The 15,996-nt window shown below is 34.6% G+C and overlaps 1 protein-coding gene across 1 annotated transcript in view; it reads right to left on the bottom strand.

The window, feature by feature from the left end:
• CDH18 (cadherin 18) overlaps nucleotides 1-15,996 on the bottom strand; it is an 870,012-nt gene that overhangs the window by 661,675 nt on the left and 192,341 nt on the right. The window lies entirely within an intron of this gene.

The raw sequence follows: 15,996 nt of genomic DNA, 5'->3' as shown, positions 1-15,996 counted from the left end.
CTTCTGAAACACTATGGCCTAAATTTCCTTCTTCCCCAGACTAAAAATCTCTTTGATCCCTTGCCATCATCTACTTCTTTCACAACTCTACATGGAATTAGCTTACCTGACATAAGGGACAAGATGGCACTTGAGATTTAGTGTCTTTGTGCTCAGCAGTTAATTGCCTCCCACTTCCTTTTAACTAGGGACAAATAGAAGGAAAAGGCAAACAGATACTATTAGAGAAGAAAAGTGTCTCCTCACCTAGAAATATCATCTCACATTTAAAAAGGATTTCATTGTTATATTTTTTAAAAGTACATTCCTCTCTACTCTTGTCAAATTTAGTTTTCAAGGTTCCCTCCTCCCATAAAACTATGTTGTTGCTTTCTTTCCTTCACCTTCTCCCTTTCTTTTTTTTTCTTCTCTTTTCTCCTTTCTTTTCCCTTCTTTTTTTATCCCCATTTCTTTCTTTTCCTTTAGATGTGTTAGTGAAAGAATCATAACTATAGTCTTCTAGTGTCTAGAGAAAGTGAAGAAAGAAATGGTACACTCAAAATCATTGATAAAGACTTAATAAAGGCCCAAAGATTAGAATTATCATATGATCCAGCAATACCTCTCCTGAGTATCTGCCCAAAAATCTGAAAATGTTTACCCATAAAGATATATGTACCCTGATGTTCACTACAGCATTATTTGCAGTGTCTAAGACATGGAGACAACCAAAATGTCCTTCAGTAGGTGAATGAATAAAGAAGATGTGGTATATATACAGAATGGAATACTACTGGCCATAATAAAAGATGAAATACTGTCATTTGTGACAACATGGATGAATCTTGTGATTACTATACTAAGCAAAATAAGTCAGACAGAAAAAAAGTCAAGAACCATATGATTTTACTGACATGTGGTATGTAAAACTGAAAGAACAAAGGACCAAGACAAACAAACAGACAAACTAATAGACACAAACAACAGTTTACTGGTTACCAGAGGGTAAAAGTGGAGGGGGGATTTGTAGAAGAGTAAAAAGAGGATCAAATATATAGTGATGGAAGGAGGACTGACTCTGGGTGGTGAACACACAATGCAATACATAGATGACGTATTACAGAATTATACACCTGAAACCTATATAATTTTACTAACCATCGTTGCCCCAATGAATTTAATAAAAAGAATTAATAAAGGCCCAAAGATTATTTACTTATAATTAAGCAACAACAATTCTCAAGCTTCTTCCCATCTTCCCAATGTGGCTCAAATTAATTCCTGTTTTCATGAATCTACCCGGAGCCTCTCATTTTCATATGTTTGTCTTTCAAGACTAACCTGATACATAGTCCACATTTATTTTACTCCAGCATAGAGATGCTGTGACTTACGAGCAAGTCCCCATGGTTATAGGATGTAATAAAAGAAGCATGCACAAAATTTCCCACACTGTGTAACAGTATGTTATGCAGGAAAAAAGGACATGGCTGAAGGTGGATGGCCTCTTCCTACTGAAAACAGAAGAGTCTGAGACTATCATGCTGTATCTTGCATCATTGAATAGAATCCACTCATTTCAGTTGAGTCCACGCCAACAGTCTGCATACATTCCAAACACTCACTATACAAAAACAAAAAATTAATTACTGCTATCACTATTGATACCCACAATAGAAGATACACTAAAATGGAATTTTCTCAGAAAGTAGATGTAAACTGTTCGTATACTGTTTATGTAATTTAATATATATATATATATATATATATATATATATATATATATATATATATATACCCATGCTTTGCTGTCAAGCAGCTAGGAGGGGAGCCTCGGCTCTGCAACTTCATAATTGTACGATGCTGGGAACTGTCTTTAAGTCTTGAAGCTTCAATTTCTTCCTTTTCAGTGTCCATGTTAACACCATGTCATGGTGTCATAGTCAGAATTAAATGGAATTGTTTATTTAAAACACTAAGTTGTGCCCTGCACAAATATGCTCAATATAATTCTACTATTTTAAATAAGACTCCCTTGCAAAATTAAGGCTAAGTTTTTAATGAGGGATTCTAAACTGAAAAAGAGGCAAATGCATTTTTCAAAGAACAAAATGAATTGACGAAAATTAGCATGACAGAGCAATTCTAACTGCCCCCTTTGGATTTCATAGTGACACTTTGAAATTATCGTCTTTATAAAGCATTGTGTTCTACTAACCATCTGAAATAAATAGAATAATTGAGACAATGTGCAAGACATTTGCCAATGACTGATTCTTTCTGTAACCCTGCATGTGAAGACATTAAAAGTAAACCTTTATTTTAATTAATATAAAAATCTAGATAGAATATCTTTGGGTGCAACAAGGGTGTGCTATTAATGGGATAGGTCAAAAGAAGAGCAGACTGAAATGAGATGACACAGATGATCTTTGTCCTACAGTCTGTATTGAATCTTAGATATGAATAAGAACTTAAAGGTAATTCATGTGGTGAAGAAAAAGGATCAGGCACTTGAAAAGCAGCCCCGCATAGAGAAAATTAACATAGTTTAAGAGTGACTGTGGTCCCTAAGACGGCACATCTTAAATCCTGTATTGTTCATTGGAATATAACTTAGCTGTCCAGCACATAGTGCATTGTACTAATAATAGACGGGCCCGTGGTCTGCAGACCTAAGGATTATGGGAAAGTGTGCTATTTGTGAGTGCATTTTCAAGATTTTTTTTCTTAATCTTTAAGTCAGGTCCTTCATTTATAATTCACATTAATGAGAGAGCATTTGTTTTAAGAAACAATATTATACATTCTTAAAAGCAAGTGATTTATATTGCGTTTCCTGAGAATGCACTTGACATTAAATAGTGCATGAGCTGCTTTTATCACTAGTAGTGCAGTGTTTATTTTACGTGCTTGAAATTCAGTAGAATACACAGATAGTAAGATATGTTTTCCGTCTCAGTTTAAATTAAAAAAAGAAAAAGAAAAAAAAAAGAAAAAAACAAACATACCTAACTGACCACATTCTCATTTCTTGGCTTTTTGGTATACATCGTACCCAGAGAGAAACCTTTCTTCTCAAAATCCAGTAGACATCATGGCAATAGACTAACTTAGTTTTTTTTGCATTTATGCATTTGAGATGTCTCCTATATTTTTTTCTTCTCTAAACTCTATAGTAAGCAACTGCTGTTCTAAACACTTTTTGTTGTAATTATTTGCAAGCACTGTGGACTATATAGGAAATGCATCTTACAGATAAAATAATTCATTTTTCTTTCATTGCATCTACAATCCTGGTGCTCAATATCTTAATTAACTTAAACCTTTATAACAGAACATTCTATAGATGTGTTTATATAGCTAAAATTATGGAAAATAGGTCAATAGAGCCCTTGGAGCAACATGCTAATGAATAAGGTGGAAGAATTGATCTTACTTGAGCCCGATTCGTTTTGCCAGCGACAAAAGTTAGCATGGTTAGAAGTTTGCATGTTTAAAAGTGACTGTCTACTTTCCAAATGTATTGCATTAATTTTAAAGGAGAAACCTAACCTATCACACCTCAATGCATACAAGAGTGGATCAGTTCAAATCTGAGTGTGAATTGTGGGTTTTACATTTTCAGGGGACACATACGAAATCTCTGAAGCCTGAATAATTCACTTATAAGGGGGAAAAGTGACAGACTTCTAAATGATTCAAAATATCATCAGCGGCTTCTAAAGGAAAGCTTATTGTCTAGCCATTTTCCAATTATCTAATTCTATTGTGCAGGGGGTGGGGAGGGTGGAGTGGGGGCGGGGATCAGGATGGAAGGAAGGTTCTATGCTGTTCATAGTCCAAAAACAAACACATGCCAGCTGGAGAAGAGACAATCATTCTGCCACCAAAAACACTATTTTAGCTAAAACAAAACCAAACAGAACCAGCAAATAAAGGCAACTTAGCATCTGTGAATACATTTATTTCAGCTTTCTACATATACGTCTGTGTCAAAGTTGGAATGCTCTTTGAGTTAATTGTAACATTGGTTCCCTCACTAATAAGTGAAGTAAAATTCAGCTTGTGATTATTTACATTTCTATGAGAATTAGCATTTTGCCTGTAAAAACTATAACCTTTGACCATTACTTGCTCTGAGGCTCAGCTTCCTCTTTCTACATTATTCCAATTTAGAAATAAATAGCTACCTCATGGTGTTCAAAGAACTGAATGTTTACTAAGGTATGTATAGTTCCTAATTCTCTGTTGGCAGTAACCAGATAGTCAAAAATGTTTACCAGTATATTTGTACTCTCTGGTGAGTGAAATTCCATTATTCTCTTTCTTTCTCCATTAACTTAATGTTTAAAACGCTTCCTCTGTGTGACGATCTTGGGCATTTCCTAGACTCAAATCCTTCCATCTCCTCCTTATCTGTTATAACCCCTATTATATCCCAATAACTTGTTCAGTGTATTATATCCTACTTGAGGAGAGGCATACAATGTCTCATTTTTTTTCTTTTTATTTACCCCATAGTCTATACACAATCTATCAAATCTTAGATATTCAATAAATGAAACATCAAAAGAGTAACAAATAACAATCAGAGCAAAATATATTTTTTTCATCTCCACTTTTATCCACCATGATCACAATCCCGTATGCTTTCCTAGGAACCTGTACACAGTCATGTTTACCTTCCCTCTCTTTTATCTTTAATCCATTATATCATTTACTTCAACAATTAAATATTGTTCTCTTTCCCGTCTTAAAAATGAAAAATCACCTTTCTTTTAAAATTCAACTCCACTTTCCCTGCTGACTACCATGTATCTCCTTCCTCCTCTTTACAGCCAACATTCTCCATTGTTTCCCACGTTTGCTATTCAATTGCCTTTTACATCTGTTGCAATCTGGTGTCTGCTCCCAACAGTACATTTACCCCAAAGCCATCTATTACTTCTACACAGGCCTTTATTTTATTTTTTATTAATGCTATTATTTTTATTTAAGTATAGTTGATATATACATAATATTACATTAGTTTCAGGTGTATAACACAGTGAATCAACATTTGTATATCTTTCAATGTGGTTACCACACTAATTTTAGTAATCATGTGTCACCCTGCAAACTTATCACAATATCGATTATATCCCTCTTCATCTTTTTCACCAATCCCCTCAGCCCTCACCCCTCTGTCAACCATCCATTTGATTTATTTCTATGAGTCTGTTTTTGTTTTGTTTGTTCATTTGTTTTGTTTTTTTATGATTACACAGGTAAGTAAAACCATACAATATTTGTCATTCTCTGACTTACTTCACTTAGCATAATACCCTCCAGGTCCATCCATGTTGTATCAAATGGCAAGATTTCCTTCTTTTTTATTGCTGTGTAATATTTTATTTCACCCCCATTTTACTTCACTTAGCATAATACCCTCCAGGTCCATCCATGTTGTATCAAATGGCAAGATTTCCTTCTTTTTTATTGCTGTGTAATATTTTATTTCACCCCCATTTTAATGGGATCCTCAAAAGTATTCAGCACTACTGAAAATATAAATAGTCTTGTCTCTTGGTTCCTGAATGCTATTCTCAAAGATTTCCTCCAACCTCACCGGGAACCTCTTAGTCTTCAGTGCTTACTCATTCATCTCCACCCATCTTTTAAATGTCCAGGCATGATCCTGAACCCTTTTCACTTTCCACTTTACATGCCCTTCTTCAGGGGCTCATAGTTCCAGTTACCATGTACAGTCTCATCCAAGTCATTGATTTTCAACTTTATCTATAAATTAGAATCACTTGGGATGATTTTTACATCATAGTCATACATGGTTCCTTAAAGGCCAAGTACATAATGTAGTTATTACACAGGGCACCTGTATTTGGAGACAGTACTCCAAATGATTCTCATATGCAGACAGATTTGAGAATCCCTAGTCTAGGTGATCATCTACTCTGAAGGCGTGAGTTACCATTTTTATATTAAAGAATCCCACTTGCCATTTCTAAATTAGACTACCCCATGGTCTTCATGTTTATTCTTAGACATTGCACTCAACATTACAAATCCAAATTTAACTTCAGTTTCAAACAAATGTAGTAGCAACAAGAGACATATGATTTGAGGGGGAAAATGGAATAAGTCCAATCCTCAAGATGCAAATAATTTTTATATAGTAAATACACATTTACACTGTTTGACTTTTGACATTGAACATATAAGTAGGTTAAAAAAAACAACTGCATAATCAAATTAATTATCACTCTCTGTATATAAGTATTGGGGCAATGAATGACTAATATATTCTCACCCATATTGACATTATGTTAAGTAGATTAAAAACTCAGTTATAAGTATGATTGATACTATATTATCTCTGTAGATTCATTGTTGTAGTTACCTTTTAAATTAAAATTCAGAGAGCTCTTAATATGCCTTACATGCTTTATTTTCGGTAAAGTCACATTACATACAAATAGCTCTCAAAAATTAACTATATTAGCTATTTCTCCTAACCCTAAATCACATTTATCTCTATAAAAGGTAAACTGCCTTAATGACCTCCAGAATAGGATGTAATAGTGAGAAAACATTCCTGAAATCTTCAATGAGGATTGCAAATGCAGTAGACCTTAAATAATGCATGTGCACCAGAAACAGGGAACACACAGAGTTTTCTGTCAGGAACAAAGTAGACGAACAAAGGCACACAAATAACAGACCATTATTGATCTATTCCTTTTGAAGCCATACTGAATTTTAAGTAGTTCCAATATCTGCGTTTTAAAACTTTTAACTTATGAAAGTTTCTGTTTTATCAAACTACATATGTGACCAAATATATAGATAGCATTAAAAGTAACAATTGATACGGAATTAAATAAATATCATCTTAAACCTTCTGTTAAAGAATCTCTAAGAAAAAATGCTGACAGTAACCCTTGAGTTTGTGTCTGCTTATATAGTATCAATGCTGCAGAGAAGTAATTAATGGCACTTCATAAAGCTTATATATACATTTCAGATATCACATGATATTGACACTGCAGTTGATTCTACATGTTTTAGTGCAGTTATATCTGCTAAGATCAATGTCATTTCTCAAAGATAGATAATTTGCAACTAAAATTCAGGTACAGATAATCAATAATAGCTTTATCTTAGCAACCCCCAAATAAAAAATAATTTAAAATAAAGTGATAATAGATCTTTACTCATAAAATACATTTATGTTTTTGTTGTACTCTATCAAAGTTGTACCACCTCTGTATAAGAAAAAAAGTGTTACTAATGATTGCTTACATTAATTATCAAAATTTTCCAATAGACAACCTGTTGCTGAAGTAACAGTCATGGATAATACAGTTAAACAATCAAAAGGTAAATCATTTGAGGACTGTCAATATGTTACAGGACAACAGACAAATCATAAGTAAAATATTAGTTTCCTACAGAGTTCAACAAAGGGTGTTGCATGAGAAGGTGTTATTAATATTGGCATATCATAAAGCTCATATTTTACAAAGCATACTTTGGGAAATTCTCACCGAGGGACACAAAAGTTTGGACTAAAACTAAGGTTGAAGATAATGAAAAGATTAAGGATGGAAAGTATTTTTTCTTTAACATTTATCTACTCTTGGGGAAACTCAGGCATAGCAGAATAAAGATCTGGATTTCTAGAATTTGAATAATCTTCTTATTTTCCTTTTTTGTATATAACAAAATAGAGTATTGAAGGGGACCAAAGTTTTGCTACACTATAAATGGTGTCTTTTGGAATATTGGTTTTAAACTGGTTATTAAGAAACTGAAGACACAGGAAGAACCTTTGACACTTCAAGAGATTCAAATGGAAAGCCCTCCTCCATGAAGGGAATCTTCACATATTCACCTTAGTATGATAACGAGGAAGGCTGCAAGCTGGGGCCTGCTCACTAAATTCCCTTGCGCCCCACAGTTCCTAGATTATCTAGCAGGAATTTTCATGTGTTCTGCTCTTCTTCCTCAACTACCAGCAAATTGCCTATTTGCTTCAATATCTCAAACTCCTGCCTCCTTCTCCTTTGTCCCTAATGGCATGTAAACCTCACCTGTCCATGGGGTTTGGGTCTCATATCATGATACCCCTGATACATACAAGGTAATAAACTATATACATTTTTTCTGTTAATTTGATTATTAGCACATCTAAAAGAACTTGGAAGGTGAGAGAAAATTTATTAAATGTTTACCTCCCACCGTACCTATATGATGAGTTACTTTTGTTTTTTTCTCTTTCCTTCCTTCTTCCCTCCCACCCTTTCTTCCTGTCTCTCTTTCATTCTCTATCTCTTGTCTTCTCTTCCTTTTCCTTCTCTTTCTCCTCCTCCTCCTCCTCCTCCTCCTCCTCCTCCTCCTCCTCCTCCTCTTCCTCCTCCTTCTTCTTCTCTCTCTCTCTCTCTCTCTCTCTCTCTCTCTCTCTCTCTCTCTCCCTCCCTCCCTCCCTCCTTCCCTCTCTCAAATTTCCTTGTATAGAAAAGAACAAAAACAGTTTTCACTTCTTGCCAAAGTTCTGACAGTGATATGATCACTGAGTGACCATTTGTAAGCCTTTTCACCTGTTTGGGTCAATGATGATGTAAAATAATTTTTTTTGAAAAGCTTAATATAGATTCAATAACCATAACAGTAATGTGTTTCTCCTTCATCTTGCAGCCTGGTGATTGTTACAAGACTCTAACTTTGACTCTGGCATTTCATCAGAGCACTGTAGGAGATGAGGTAGACACACCGTAGCATCGTCCAGAGTGACTTCTGGGGCACTTTCCCAGCAATAGGATAGTTGAGACTGGGGGCCCTCCTTCCCTCCTACTGGAGGAGCTGCAGCTGAGCCAAACTTCCAGTCAGTCTCAAGGTCTATGCATCTGAGATTCTCAGTAATATATTTAAAGATTCGAGATCTCGGTTCAGGCTATTTGGTGTCTAAATGCATAATGCTTTTACTTAGCTTCTAAAAACTCTCTCAAACTTGTCCTAGAAAGGTAAAAATGGGAAGGGTCTGAATAGAAGCTTGCAGGGTGCCCAGCCCTGCAGTGCTTCCAGGTATGCTGTCGATCAAGCATGCACTCCCACAGAGGTCTAAAGAAAAAAGATTGTGGGCGCCTGCAGGACCCGTGGCCCACATGTTCTAGTCTGCAATGGGTGAAATTTGCTTTTGGTTAGTTAAACCTTTAGACAGCACTCTTATCTGAGTTTCTTTCTAAACATGATTATTTCATTTCTACCCAACAAATTTGACCTCAAGCATTCCTAGAACTATATTACTTTTAAGTTAGAATTTTTAACTGGATTCTTACTCGAAGGCTGTACATATCTTCAAATGTGGCCCTTGTGACGTTTAAAACTGCAGGACAATTGATAATTTTTACTCTTTGGATTAACAGTCTCTTTCACTCTTACCCAGCTGTTCCAATTATATCATACACTTTGACTTCTTAACATCACTAAGTGGATTTATTGATTTTTATGTCTTTTAAACCAAGGCTTTAACAATAAGAATAGACATTTAAAATAATTCTTGTAATAAAATGTCATTCCTGGCAAACACTTAAGACATACCTCCCTCTGACCAGCATGAAGCCTTTTATCTAAGAAAAATAAGTCACGTCCCAAATTTGTTATACCTCCATATAATAGGTAGATCATTTGTCTCAAGACGCACAACCATCATGACACTGAGAGGAAATTCATTGTTGTCTGGGCACACATACAAGTATCTGGGATCAAAACATCTTTCCCATTTTTAAAGGTAATGTTGTCTTATTGATATTATGAGCAACTTCAATTCTTCAATTCAAGTTAGGCAAGTGATATAAGGGCCAGTACATCCTACTGTGTCACGTAGCAATGTGCACACTTTGAACCTACAGGGTCCATCTCTCTACCTGGAAGGATTATCTTGCCGCATCCAGCAGGCTCTGTCTGGAGCAATCACTTTGTAGGAAGGACACAATTTATAACTCATGGACAGGTATAGTTAGTATGAAAAACTTAAAAATGGAGGTTTGAGTAAAGACTGATTACTCCACATGGGTAGAGGGAATTGAAAATGACTTTAAGGAGAAAAAACTGGAATTATATCTTAAATTAAAAGGGGTTTGGTCCAATGAATAGGGATTGAAGAGTAAGAAGAAAGTCGGTTTTTCCTGCCATAAGGAACAATTCCATTTATAGAATTATAATGTGTGATGACAAAGATATCAAATGAATTTAAACAATGAATGTATGGAGTCAGGTTTTGAAATATACTGAGTTCCAGGACAGAAAATGGATGAGGAGAGGGAAGGACAATCTGAACATCTTCAGGAGGGATAGTGACACAATCACTACTGCATTTCAAACGTATTAATCTGACTGCCTTGCTTAGGAAGCACTAGAGTAGTGATCAGGAGCATAGAGATGACTCAGAGGCTGTTTTCATAACTCAGGCAACGAAGATTGAAGATTAACATCAGTCAGTGAGAATAGGAAGGAGATATGGGTTCCAGAGAGATTGCAAATGTAGAATCAAAATCCTGACAACTAAGTATCCATGAGGTGAAGGAAGGTAGAAGTAAGATTTAATATATTTATATGTAATAATTAGATTAAATTTATCATTAAAAGTGACTCTACTGATTTCTGTCACACCCCAATACACATGCACACACCATCATCATCACACACACACAAAGGGCTCTTTCTACATCTCAATGAAGGGCAACTCCACTCTTTCATCTTTCCCCACCTAAAGCCTTGCAGTTATTCTAGGCTCCGCTCTTTCTCTCATTGACATTAAACCCAGCAGCACATACTGCCATCTGTCTCTTCAAAACATTAAGAGTTGGCCTTTTGCTGACACAACTACCATTTTGGTCAATGCCATCATCCCTTCTCATTTGGCCAGCGGATGATAGCTTCCAGACTGATCTTCCTGACTCCTTTTGATTTTTCTTTGGTTACTTCTTATTCAAAGTGGAGCATTTTCAGTACCCTATCACTTCCTAAGCCTCTGAGCCGCTTCATTATTATTTACATCTCATAATCTAATCTATACATGCTTCAGCTTATTTTTAAAAATTACTTTCCAAGTAATACCACTAGAATGGACAAGAATTTTTATCTCTGTTTTTCATTACTACATCTCCAGCACCTAGATCATCTGAAACATAGTAGAATATCAGTAAATATTTGTGCAGCAAACAAATGAGAATTAGAGTGTATAACCAAGCAATTAAAAATATGTAAACAGTAAAACAGACATACAAAAAAGGTATCAACTGCAGTGTTCATTAACTGATCACATTTTGAAAGAACATTTTAAAAAGTAATTACATTTACTTTTAACAAATCCACATCTTAGAAATTAGAAAGCTAAGGCACCGCGCTTATAAGATCTGCATTAGGCAGGGGAGCTTTTTAGTGAGAAAACAATTACATGTAACATTAGATGTGATATTAACACAATGGTGAGAAGATGAATAAATGAATGCATTACCCATTGTTTCTTTAAATAAAAATGTATTGCTGCTATATGACCAAAAAAAGGACCCCCGCCGCATCTAGTCTAGGTCTATTAATAAATGTTTGACTATGAGGCAATTACACAATCTTCTCCCATCCTCTAGCCTTCCTCTCAAGCATATTTGGATATGAAATGAGGTCACATAACATGGAGCAAAAAAACTCATTAACAACAAGAGACATCTCTTAATTGCTTAATTTTAATATCCAAAGGTAAACATGTAGGCAAACCTTTGCCTGGTACACGATTACAATGTAAGAGAAAGTACTGATACAAACTGTAGGTTGGCAGGAAGACATCAGAATAAAATCATCAAACCAATTAATGCAAGGTCACTGAAGTCTCAGTGCCTCTGAGCTGCAAAAGGCAAAACATCTTTTTCTCTTCCTTATCACTTTATGTTCGTTATTAGGAGTGAGATTGCTTGGCAGGTTGTATGTGGGGAGAGACCATTTTTTGCTGTGACAACTATAGGAAAAACCCTGACATAAACTGAGCCCCAGAAGAAACTTAAATCAGGTGACCAGAGTGTAGTGGAGTAAATGAAGGAATCTGTACCGTACTGAGAAAAGAGCTTGAAAAAAGTAAGAATTCACAGTGAAATACAACACAACACAAAGTGGGTCGAACTATTACAGGAAGAGACAAAAGGAATGGGACACTGCCTACAGATCTAAGTACTTTTCTAGGGAACATTATATATGACATACTTTTTTATAGGGCTCTTTTCTCTGGAAGCAGAGAGAATAACCATTCTTTCTGGGCTTCATCCTCAACAAATAAAAACAAACCAAAAACTCACTACTTACACACATCCTGAAACTTTTACTTTTTTTTTTTTTCTGATAGACTATCCAGAAACTATATATATATGTTTTCCTTAAATGAATATAATTATTTTTCAGAAGCTATTGGAACTATGTTAATGGTATACTTTGTTATGGAGATTTGTATTAATATTTTAAAAGAAATGTTAGTTATTTATTAGTTATCATGGAATTATCAAAAATGAAGGCGACATAGTTGATATTTCTATGTACTCTTATTTCATACCTTCTGCCAAATGTAAAATAATAGAAATAGGGTTATAAGTGTCAAAAGGAGCAACCGTAATTTCTAAAGGTCATTTTGATTTTCTTTTGTGCTTATATTATCACTGACATCTACACCAATAAACACTTCTTTGGGGATAAGTTCTTTTTTTTTTTTTTTTTTTTTTTTGCATATTACTCTGCCTTCCTCTAAACAAGAGGTCAAATTTTAGTGTAATGTGATTCAAGCTCACATGCAATATACACCCTAATAAGTATGCAGGACTCATTAAATATTCTGGAATCTCTACCTTTTTGCCTTTAATCTTCAGAATATACTGGTTTATTTTTTAAATTAAAAATAATACATGGAAAATCTTTTCAACTTATTGATGAAACCAAAAGTGTTTGAAACCAAAACCAGCAGTCATCAGATAAAAGATAAAACATTATATTATTGCAGAGAATTTCTTGGGCTATGTATTCATAGTAAGTAAAGACATGAAAAAGATGCCATATTAAGTATCTAACATATACAAGGATTATAAGATACAATGTTTTAGCTGCTTATCTACAAATTTAATGGATGTTATTCTTTCATAATAACACTTCATTGCAGATATCTAATTTTCAAAAGATAAGTCAGAATACGTTATCTCAGCTAAGAAATCATATTAGATAACTATTAACATAGAACAGACAGCGTAGTGTATTTTCAATTCAATATCTTATCCTTTAAGAAGAAATGATGTAGAGACAATACAGTAAGGCTGAGATTATAGTATATTAAATTAGATTCTCACATTTTCACATATAGTACCATGCATGGCAGCTTTAAAGAAAATGCCACATTTGGCCAAGGTCAAGAAAGCCATGCTGACATATCCTTCCAATATGGTTAACCCAGCCCAGGAGAAGAAATAGTGAAGTCTGGCTCCAAACAAAAATTATACCTATTACATAAAGTTTTTATATTCAGATAAGTGGTTTTCAAAGGAGAGACAAGGACTCGTAAAGGGGTCCCCTCATTTACTGATATCTTTTAATGTTGACTTAAATTAGAAAACAATTTCTTCTTAAGTTGAAAAATGTATCTCATAATAACACCTCTTACTGGTTACACATGAAAGGTAGCACCCATTTCATTTTGGTATACATAAGGAAAAACCAACAAAAAATGAAAACGAAGTCAAAAGCAGTGATTTTAATACATACGTTTTCTGATATGTTTCACTTCATTTAATTCAGAGAAATCAAAGTCCCAGATATTTTTATTTCCAACTATATCATAGCTAGTAAATTACAGAAACATAAAACAATTCCATCTCCCTATGTAAAATGTATTGTATCAAGGCTATAATGTATATGCTTTTATTGATTAATTTCTGACTATCAAGGCTAACAAAATAATTAAGTGTAATATCACTTCATAAGGGTACTTACATTTTGTTAAGATATCATCCCCAGCTTGCCAATATACACAAAAGCAATCAAGGATTAATTGTCTTGTGCAGGTTTTATATCATGGGTATTCCTTGTGCATTGACAAATTGACCTTGCTAAATTTCACGACTTCTTGGGTTTTAGCTATATGAGGAGATCACCTTAAGATTTTATATTATTATTCATGGATTCTCTGGAGGCAGACATTTCAAAATTCTGACAAAAAATAATACATAAAAAGGCAGCTTAAAATTTGGGGGGGAAAGAAAAAGAGGAAGATGTAATAGTGTTCAAAACCAAACTGTTTACCTGAGCCATTCAAAATATTACTTGGCTCAAAGGCACTCTTTCTTTGCAAAATTTTAGCTTCTTTATAATGAAACAGGGAGAAAGAACATAGAAAGAACAGGAAGAAAATTTAGACTCTCTCAAAGGACTTCTAAATCTTTTCATTTTGGGAAAGGAAAAGAAGAGAGTTTCAAGCTCATTTCCATCAAATCTTGGCTTACACGTCAACGTCTCAGTGAAGCTTGCATTGACCGATCTATTGAAAATTGCAACACCCAACACAACCTTTAGCCTAACTATACCTCTTTATTTTCTGACATTTATCTCCTTCTAACATATTTTGTAACTTTCTTACATTATAGTGTGTATGTGTTAGTTGTGTTGTTTATTTTCTGTCTCCTGCTACTAAAATGTTAACCCCGTGAGGGCAGTTATCTTGTCCTTAATGTTTGCTGATGTGTCAAGTGCTTAGATTTAAGCTTTGCATGTGGACATATCCAATAAGCATTTGATGAATTAATCAATAAAAGCATATACATTATTTCCTAGCGAATATCTTATTTTCAGTAATAGCAACATCAACAGCAGCCCGTTGTTGATTTAAGGGTTAAAGTGATGTTACAAAGTCAGATCATTCACCTATAAATTTTTCCGAGTGCTTCTTATAGCTGTCTGTATAATTAATACAACATCTGGCTTTTTGGAAAGATAATTTCTGCTCGAAGTGGCTGAAGATACGAAAGCTCCGGCAGGGTATCTGAGGCTGAAGTTTTAGCTTTTTCAGCACACTCAATTCCTGCTTCACATTTTATGTGTTTTTGATATTTTAACATTTAGGAGGTTTTTGTTAGTTGGATTATATCACTATGCAACAGATCCAAATATATTTTTGACCAGCTGATATTGAAAATTCCATTTTGGCAGATGAAAAGCAAGACTTAGTACTGTCACCATATAATGGTCATAAACATGAAAGTCCTAGGTGAAAATGTGGGACTCGGTGATGGTGGCCTGCCATCTAGCTATGCTGCCACAAGATGGCAAATAGTGAGATGACATGTTTAATTTGGGTGTCCTTTTACTATGACATTTCTAATTTTTATGCAGCACTGGGAAATATGGAACCCAGCAAGTTTTAAACTTGCAGTGAGAGGAAGCAAGGAGGACTGCTCACCTCTTTCATAAGCTGAAGCTCAGAATTTAAGTTAACTAGAAAGTGACTTTAAATTAAGGTTATAAAGTAGCACTTAATCTTATTCAGCCACATAGAGGGAAACAATTGTTGGATACTTACTACATGTCTGCTGATGTCTTGCAAAACTGACCTAGATTATATCCCCCAGAATTTCTTACACTAATGATGTCATTAGCCCCCTTTTATAGATAGGCAAATAGAACCTTAGTTAGAGAAACAGAATTTTGACAGGATCCAGATAGTGAACACATGATAAATAGAGTTTTAACTCCACATTAATAATACCTCAATGCCCAAGCCCTTTCAGTTACCAAATACATGCAATGAAAATCCTCATTGATCATTCATTCAAGTGTTTAAATGCATATGGTTATCTCAATTTAATGTTGTGTGATTCTTCTATAAATGAAGAGGAAACTAATGTTCTTTATGCTGATACCATTGATGCAACCTGTACTTTTGTATTGTTCAGACCTGTTGCTTGCTGAATATCTAGTTAGAACAAGCTGGAATTG

Source organism: Rhinolophus hipposideros (genome assembly GCF_964194185.1).
Source record: "Rhinolophus hipposideros genome assembly, chromosome: 7".
Lineage (NCBI taxonomy): Eukaryota > Metazoa > Chordata > Mammalia > Chiroptera > Rhinolophidae > Rhinolophus > Rhinolophus hipposideros.
This window is presented reverse-complemented; position numbering and strand designations above follow the sequence as displayed.